The sequence below is a fragment of the Nicotiana sylvestris genome, chromosome 10 (genome assembly GCF_000393655.2).
Source record: "Nicotiana sylvestris chromosome 10, ASM39365v2, whole genome shotgun sequence".
NCBI classification, from domain to species: Eukaryota; Viridiplantae; Streptophyta; class Magnoliopsida; order Solanales; family Solanaceae; genus Nicotiana; species Nicotiana sylvestris.
The window spans coordinates 105,934,166-105,944,308 of NC_091066.1; positions in this window are offsets into that span (position 1 = coordinate 105,934,166).

Below are 10,143 nucleotides of genomic sequence, written 5' to 3' on the forward strand. Positions count from 1 at the left end.
GTTTGCAAAGCTGTTAGCCCAAATAATTCGATTAAGGACACAATTCTAAGATTATCCTATAAAGGCTATTCGCCTTGATAATGTTGGAGAATTCTCATCTCAAGATTATGATGATTATTGTCTATAATTTGAGATAAAAATTGAACATCATGTAGCTTATATTCATACTCAAAATGGCCTTGCAAAGTCATTTATTAAATGCTTGCAATTGATAGCAAGACCACTACTTATGAAAACAAAATTGCCCACCGATGTTTGGGGCCATGCTATCTTACATGCATCATCACTTATCCGTCTCAGACTGACACATTATAATAAATATTCTCCGTCACAATTAGTTTTTGATCATGAACTAAATATTGCCCATCTACAAAATTTTGGATGTGTTGTATATATGTTAGTAGCACTACCACAGTGCAGTAAGATGGGACCACAGAGAAGGTTAGGAATATATGTTGGGTTTGAATCACCCTCTATTATTTTCTTTCTTGAACCATTGACAGGAGATTTATTTACTGCTCGATTTGCAGATTGTCGGTTTGATGAAACAAATTTCCCACAATTAAGGGGAGAGAAAAAGGAAATCAAAAGAGAAATTGCGTGAAAGTTTCATCATTATCTCATTTTGATCCACGTACCCTTATAGTAATCAGGAGGTTCAGAAGATCATCTATATATAAAATATAGCAAATCAAATGTCAGGCACGTTTTCTGATTTGAAAAGGATAACTAAGTCACATATCCCTGCAGAGAATGTGGCTATCCGATTTGATATTCCAGCAGGACCATCTACTAGCATGAGAGCTAATGAATTTAAAGTATGCCTAAAGCGTGGTCGGCCTTTGGGTTCTAAGGATCGAAATCCTCGCAAAATAAATCGACAAATGATCAAAACAATACTATGAAGGGATCTCTTGAAGAGATCCAAGATCTGATTAGTTTTGAGATTCCTGAAGAAATCAATGAACCCGAGGCTCAAGTGAATGAGGAACTTTTAATAAGTTCTACCGGTGATGGGACTAATTTAAATCGATCCGAAATGGTGGTGGATAATATTTTTGCATATAATGTTGCACTTAATATTATGCAAGATATTGAGGATCTTGAACCTCGATATGTCGAAGAATGTCACCAAAAATCTGATTGGCCAAAATGGCAAGAGGCAATTCAGTCAGAATTGAAAGCACTTACCAAAAGAGAGCTCTTTGGACCAGTAGTCCAAACACGTGCTGGTATAAAATTAGTTGGTCATAAATGAGTTTTTGTGTGAAAAGGAAATGATAAAAATGAAATTGAAAGATGCAAAGCTCTCCTTGTTGCACAAGGATTTTCACAACAATCTGGAGTCAATTTTGATGAAACATATTCACATGTTATGGATGCTATAACATTTCGATATCTCATCAGTTTAGCACTACATGAAAAGCTTGAAATACATCTAATGGATGTAGTTACAACTTATCTGTACGGTTCACTTGATAATGAAATTTATATGAAAATCCCTGAAGGATTTAAAATGCCTGAAGCAAATTCAAAATTTCGGGAAATGTATTCAATCAAATAACAAAGATCTTTGTACGGTTTAAAGCAATCTGGGCGCATGTGGTATAATGCCTTAGTGAATATTTGTTGAAAGAGGGTTACATAAATAATGTTATTTCTCCATGTATTTATAAAGAAAATGGCATCAGAATTTGTTATAATTGCAGTTTATGTTGATGACATAAATTTTGTTGGAACTACAGAAGAGCTCCAAAAGACAATTAAATATATTAAGAAAGAATTTAAGATGAAAGATCTTGGAAAGACAAAACTTTGTCTTGGTCTGAAAATTGAACATTTAGCTTACGAGATTGTTATCCATCAATTTGCCTATAGCTTTTACATGGACAAAGCGCACCCATTAAGTACACCAATGGTTGTTCGATCACTTGAAGTGAATAAGGATCTATTCTAACCTCCAGAAGAGGATGAAGAACTCCTTGGTCCTGAAATACCTTATAATAGTGTAGTTGGTGCACTTATGTATCTTTCTAATGCTACAAGGCCTGACATAACATTTTCTGTTAATTTACTAGCAAGATATAGCTCTTCTCCTACACGGAGACATTGGAATGAGATTAAGCATATATTGTGATATTTAAAGGGAACTCTTGATATGAGTTTATTTTATGCTAACAAAGGTAGTGCAAATCTTGTTGGTTATGCAGATGCATGTTATTTATCTAATCCACATAAAGCTCGATCTCAAATCGGGTACGTGTTTACATATGAAGGTACTGTCATATCATGACGCTCCACAAAACAATCCATTATTGTTACTTCTTCAAATCATGTTGAGATAATAGCTACTCATAAAGCAAGTACGGAATGAGTATGGTTAAGATCAGTGATTCATTTTATTCAAGGAAAATGTGGTTTGGAATGTGATAAAAGATCCACAATTTTATACGAAGACAATGATGCATGCATAGCCCAATTAAAGGGAGGATTTATAAAAGGAGATAGAACAAATCACATTTCACCAAAATTATTCTACACACATGATCTTCAGAAAATTGGTGACATTGATGTGCAACAAATCCGTTCAACTGGCAATCCAGCAGATTTATTCACTAAATCTTTGCCAACTTCAACTTTTGAAAAGATGGTATCAGGAGGAGTAAAATACGTGTTATACTCTTTTTCTCTTACTAAGGTTTTTCCCACAGGGTTTTTCTTATAAGGTTTTTAATGAGACAACTAGTTATGTGTATTACTAAATATGTGTACTCTTTTTCCTTTACTAGGATTTTTTTCCACGGGATTTTCCTGGTAAGATTTTAATGAGGCACATCTTTTAATAAACATCCAATGGGGAGTATTATAAATATATTATATTACGGATGTTCATTTAGTACTCAATTGTAAATAAGCTTCCTGAAGAAGCTTATCCATATGGGACTCCGCCGTAAATATGTTTGTCTATTTAGTACTCTATTTGAAATAACCCTCCTGAAAAAGCTTATCACTTCGGTACTCAGTTATAGATAAACATTACCTCCGGTAGAAGATTATCCATACCTGGTACAATAAGTTTATCCTTTTGATACTCCGTTATAGATAAATATTACCCCCAGCAGAAGATTATCCATACCTGGTACAATACGCTTATCCTTTCATTACTTCATTATAGATAAATATTACCCCTAGTAGAAGATTATCCATACCTAGTACAATAAGCTTATCCTTTTAGTACTCCGGTATAGATAAACATTATCACCAGTAGAAGATTATCTATACCTGGTACAATAAGCTTATCCTTTTGGTACTCTGTTATGGATAAACATTACCCCCGATAGAAGATTATCCATACTTGGTATAGTAGCAGCTTACACAACAGCTTCCTTTCTTCTATAAATAGAGGAGATTTCTGTTCATTATGTACATCATTTTGAAGTTGAATAACATATCAGTTTCTCTCTATACTTGTCTTTACTTTACAGTATCTATTTTATAACATTACTTTACTTTACTACTATATATAAACGAGAATAACTTAAGTTTTATGGATCTCTTCTTGCTCCTTATTAGGTTACCTTTTACATTATTTGATCTTATACATCGCAGTAAATTTAGGCCGGTATGGAGCCAAATTTTTCTCCATGAGAACAATTCGTGAGGTTTTACTACACATTTAGACATGTCCCACGTCATATGTTCCTTTCCATATTCTTCTCTCTATTTGTTCTAAACCTCCAAAGTTTTGCTTCTTTAGAGAGCTCATATATGTGCTTATAAAGATTTGTCTTAGAATTATTTTTAGGTAATTCTAAAAATCTTTTATTTTATTAGTGTACTTGAATTATTATTTATTAACACACTTATAAGATTAATTATTAGGTTAATTTATGTAAAGACTCTAAATAAAGTGCTAAGTAATAGAATAAACTTAAAGTCATTGAAAAGTTTACTGGCATTATTTAGATGTCACGACCCAAACTCGACTATTGTGATGGCGCATATCGTAGAACTAGGCCATCCTCAACTCAACAAGACCAACACAACAACAATAAGTTTGAAGACATTAACGGAAGCTTTTAACATTTAAAGAAAACTGTTTGAAACATAAGAAATTCCAACATACGATACAATCCAACCCAAAACCAGGGTGTCACTGGGCGAATGAGCGTCTAGAGAGGAACATAGTCTATTACAATGTCTAAAGGAACAAACTGAAATACATCTGGATATAAATAAGGAGAGTCGAGTCCTGTGAACACCGTGCAGATACCTCGATAGTCTCCTAAAGCCTGAAGCCTCGATCAGCGACTGCCATTGGGACCAAAAGTGCCTGAATTTGCACACAAGATGTAGGGGATAACGTGAGTACACCAACTCAGTAAGTAATGAGTCCAAACTGTGGACTGAAATATAGTGACGAACTCAATGACATCAGATATAAGAGAAATAACATACAGAAACGTAGGCATGCTTTCAGTTAAATAGACAGCTCAAAGCAGTAAGGTAAATACATATCAAAATAGATTAAGGTATATAACTCAACTATCTCTACATGCCAATGCACAGACTATATGAAATGCATAATGTGCTCTCACTCTCAAGTGCTCAACCACTCTGTACTGAATATGGCCATCCGGCCTAGGGAAATCCATCCCGGAACATATATACAATACTGACTGTAAGTCATCCAGTACTGAGAAAAAAGGGCAATCCAACCGTGTGGAGAAATCCATCTCCAAGTATATATAAATACTCACCCACTCTATACCGTATATGGCCATTCGGCCCAAGGAAATCCATCCGGGAACATACTCAACACTAACTATAAGTCACCCGGTACCGAGGAAAAGGGCAATCCAACCCTGTGGAGAAATCCATCTCCAGATATCAATACTTTGGACAAATCCATGTACAGGGAAATTCATCCCTAAATAATATCATCCGCGCTCACTGGGGGTCTGTTACAGACTCCTGAGGGGCTCCTACAACCCAAGCGCTATCACAAATTAATATAACCACTACGGCATGTAGCCCGATCCCATAACTATCACTCATAGTCAAGCTCTCGGACTCACTCAATCATCACTCTCAAGTCTCACCCACGGGCTCACAATGTCATGGAAACTAGCCCGGAAACAATGATACGTTATGCCAATAATAACAATTGAGACTGAGATATGATATAAAATGCATGAATATGACTGAGTACAAAATAATAGTGAAATCAGTGAGATGACAGCAAGAAACGACTACTAGGGGTTCGAACACTACCGGAGTAAAGCCTAAACATGATATCTAGCATGGTTTACATCTCATTTACTTATCACATGATAAAAACATGGATATCAACAAGATAGAGTCACAATACGGTGCCATGAAATGAACCAGGTCACAATCCTCACGGTGCACACCCGCACGCCTGTCACTTGGCATGTGCGTCACCTCAATACCAACACATAGCACATAATTCGAGGTCTCGAACCCTTAGAACCAAGTTTGAAAGTGTTACTTACCTCAAACCAAGCAAAATCCTACTCCGCAATGCCTTTGGCTCTCAAATCGGCCTCCAAACGTCCCGAATCTAGCCACAAGTAATACAATACGATCAATAAAGGCTAAAGGAATCAATTCCACAAGAAAAATACCAAATTATAGCCAAAATCTCAAAATCGGCTCACACTCGGTCTCCGGACCCACGTCTCGAAATCCGACAAAAGTTACAAAACCCGAAAGCCAATTCACTCATGAGTCTAGTCATACCAAATTTATCAAAATCCGACCTCAAATGGCCATCCATGTCTCCAAAACTCACTCTCCAAATCCCTAGCCTCAAACCCCAAATTTCACCTCAGCACCACACAATCTAGGTGGAAAAATAATGGGAAAACAAGATTTATGATAAAAAATGAGTACAAGATGCTTACCTGAGAAATCCTCACGAAAATCCTCTCCAAAATCGCCCAAGGCCGAGTCCAAAATGTTGAAATAAGACAAAAATCGCGAACCTTATTTTTAAATATTCTGCCCAGGATTTTCGCATCTGCGGTGAAATCTCCGCTTCTGCGGAAGTCACTTACTCCGGTGAACTCTGCTTCTGCGGTTACTAACCGCATCTGCGCATGTCGCAGGTGCAGAAATCACATCGCACCTGCAGACCTAAGCTCGCATCTGCGCCCTCCTATCCGCTTCTACGTCCATCGCATATATGTGGGAAAGCTTCGCACCTGCGGACTCTGCTCCACTCGCCTCAAGTCGCATCTGCGATCCAAGTCCTATTTCTGCGGGCTCGCACCTGCGGTTCCCACTCCACAGGTGCGATTATAGCAGTAGCAGCAGCACTTCAGCTGCAATTCCCTTAATTCCAATCAAGCCATCAACCACCCGAAACCATCCCGAATCCCCTGGGACCTCAACCAAATATGCCAACAAGTCTAATAACCTGATACGAACTTAGACAAATCATCAAAACACCTCGAACAACATCAAAAACATGAACCACACACGGATTCAAGCCTAATGAACTTCGAAACATCCAAATTCTACAACCGACGCCGAAACCTATCAAATCACGTCTGATTGACCTTAAATTTTACATACAAGTTAGAAATGACACCACGAACCTAATCCAACTTCCAAAAATCTAATCCGAACCTGATATCAAAATTTTCACTACCGACCAAAATTGCCAAAATTTCACCTTTCACCAATTCAAGCCTAAACCTATTACGGACCTCCAAATCACATTTCGGGCGTGCTCGTAAGTCCAAAAATCACCTAACGGAGCTAACGAAACCATCAAAATTCAAATCTGAGGTCGTTTACACATAAGTCAATATCCAGTCAACTTTTCCAACTTAAACTTCCACATAAGAGACTAAGTATCTCAATTCACCCCAAAACTACTCGGACCCGAACCAACTAATCCGGTAAGTTAAAATACAGCTGGAGAACACAAATGAAGCAGAAAATGGGAGAACGGAGCTACAACTCTCGAAACGACCGGTCGGGTTGTTACATGATATGATTCTAGAAGATGAAAGTATGGGTCTTTATTAATATAGGTTAATTAAAATACATTATCAAATTTCTAAATAAGTTCATAATAAGCATAACTTGAGTTAGAAGTAAATAATTTCATGAACAATGAAAGTTTAGATTTTAAAGGACTAAAACAAATTTTGCTTTTATTTGGAAACATACTTATTTGAAATTTTGCTTTTCTTGATGCACTTTTAAAAAAAAAATTAAAACCTACTCTTCTATGGGTTTAATTGAAAAATAATTGGTATAAAGCGTGCGCACGTAATTTTTGCCCGATATATGAAAATACTCCTAAAAATATTTTGAAATAGTTTTAATTATTTTTTAGAATTTTAGGAATTTTTGTTTGTTTATTCGATTGCATTGTATTGCATCGATAGATCATTTGCATTTTTTGCATCATTAGGGGCATTCTAAAATCACAAAAATGACAAAAAATATTTTTCATTTGATTTTATATTTTTGGATTTTAATTTATCGCATTTCTAGAAAATACAAAAGTCAAGAATGCTTTAATCATGATTATTTTCTGTATTTTTATGTTTAATTAATTAGGTAGTTAATTAGGTCATATTTGTAACTAGTTTAAGTGGGTTAATTCTGTAAAATGGACTCAATTAGAATTAATTAGGTTAATGTTGAAAGCCAAAGAAAGAAGGAAAACAAGAGAAGGACATTTGGTTTTGAATTGGGCCAAAATAATTTAAATGGCCCAGTTGGTCTCAATAACCCACAAATCCAATATTCGGGCTAGCATTTCACCAAACCAAACGACGTCGGCTAAGGTCAAACTTAGTGAAGATGAATCTCGATCGTTCTCCGATCGTGATCCAACGGTTGAGAACTGGTCTCTCTTTGGCATATAATTGTCCCAATAATCAAATCCCTACCCCAAAGACCTTTCTCACACACACCCCTCCCCTTCCTGTTTTCCCCCGACTCTTTACGCCGCAAGCCATTGCTACAAATCTCCCCACGGTGGTGGCCTTGCTCCAATCAACCCCAAACTTTCACCATATACTCCTCACACTCTTCTCGTCTCTAATACATCATTATCTTCTCCGAGAAATCCACCAAACTCGTCATTTTATAGATCTAGGTTTTGCTAAAAAGGGTCAAACCTGTATACAGCGAAATCGGAGGAGCCAATTTCTCGTTGTTAAGGCATTTCGGAAGGTCACCTCAGAGGCTCGAGGCTACGGACCGAGTACTCTCCCTCGAGGGTCGTCGACACTCGAACTTAGGATAACGACGACCTCGATAATGGTAGAAATGGGAAGCTCCCTAGGCGCACGGCTAGGACTGACAGAGCCTAGTGGACTACTCTAAGACCTGAATCAGGATGTCATCTAGCTGTCACATCTCCGTATCTTTGTAATTAATGCTTGTTGTACTATGATGGGATTTCCATCATATATAAAAGGGATCCTTCCCACTTTGTAAGGGGTTGTTGCTTCAATTTCTTCACACGAAATATACAAGAAACATTCCATTTTCCTCTCTAACATATTCTATGGATATTACTGCTTTCATTTATCATATTCATATTTGTTCATCATTTATTGCTTATCATTGGCCATAAAGAGCCTCCTTTAATTTTATTATAACTATTAGTCACATTTCAACTACCTTCGACAGCTCGTAGTCGAGCTCCAGGATCGACCTCGAGGCCCCGAATCGACGAGCTTGAGGCCCCGATAATTGGCCTAACTGCTTAACAACTAGCATAAAATAGATCACGTATTTTTAGAGTCCCATAAACAAATTTAATTGTTATTACCATTTTCACGTTAAACAAAACCTTTTGTCGACGAGCCGGAAAACAATTCTTAACATCTCTCCACCTTATTTCGATGGCTCGACAAGTATGGTTATATGTAGTACTGGTTGTATTGAGAATTTTTAGCCAGTACTCATATAATAATACTCTTCGGCCACCGAATTCCATGGCGCCAGGTTAAATTGCTAGAACTTGTTGCCTTCGAGTCATCAAATTAAATTCCAGGTTATAGGTTCATCAATTTGGTGAGCTTTTATGTTAATTTCCATTTTTTTCTTTTCCTTGCATCACTAGTTTAATTAGTCGTTTGGCTTTTGTCTATTTAGTTAATTGATCATGCCCAACTATGCCTCCTAAAAGGTCTAGCGTTCGTAACAAATATAATCCAGTTTACAAGTCTAGAGTCGAATCCCACAGAAAACTAAGGCTTAGCTACAATTGCTCAATACTGCAAAGAAATACAAGTTCAAACAATTTCCTAGTTATTAAGATTTGATTTTTATTTCTACTAATTAACTAACAAATATTATAAAGTAGTAAAATTATCAACTAACAATGATAAAATTTAAGACAAGACTAAGGAGGTCTAGAGTTATGATTCCCCAATTGTTGGAATCTTTCTCCCTACGTTTTCTTTGCCAGAGTTCGTTGTTCCTTATGGGTCTCATTTGAGTTGTTGCTTGTTGGTGCATTGGTGGCATCATATGAGATTGTTGACGGTGTTTGAGTGGCTTATTGCCCGGGCAGCTTGTACTAGGTGAGACGAGGTTGCTGGACTTGGAATTGGTGCAATCAGACTTGTATAATGTACGTTAGAGGGAAAATGTCACTAATTAGAGTAGAATAAGACAGTGATTCTTTCAAGCAGAGATACTCTCAGAGTGGTTGATGTCGTAGGTGATTATGAGTTTCTACACATCTCTTTCGTTGTGGCAGTATTGTGAGAGTTTGAATAGGGCTTATATGCGTTATGAGGTGTAATATCGAATTCGTGAAATTGCAGCTATTGTGGTTGGAGCATATAATTATACGACTTATGTGGTGCATGGTGTGATTTCAGCATGAGGGCATGATCATGTTTTGGTAAAGCGTGTAGAGATTGATGCGGCATTTGTAAGTTAGAATCAGACCTGGTAGAGAATTCCATATGTTGGAATTTGGTTCTAAGGCTTGAGGGCTAAGGTGGCTGGAAGGATCTTCAGTTTGGCTCGGGATAATGTGCTCATATGGGTTGTGGTGTCACGGTAGGTACATGAGGTATTAAACAACGATTTTGGGAAACTCCGGAGCAGTTCTTGGCACGTTCAATGACGAACGTA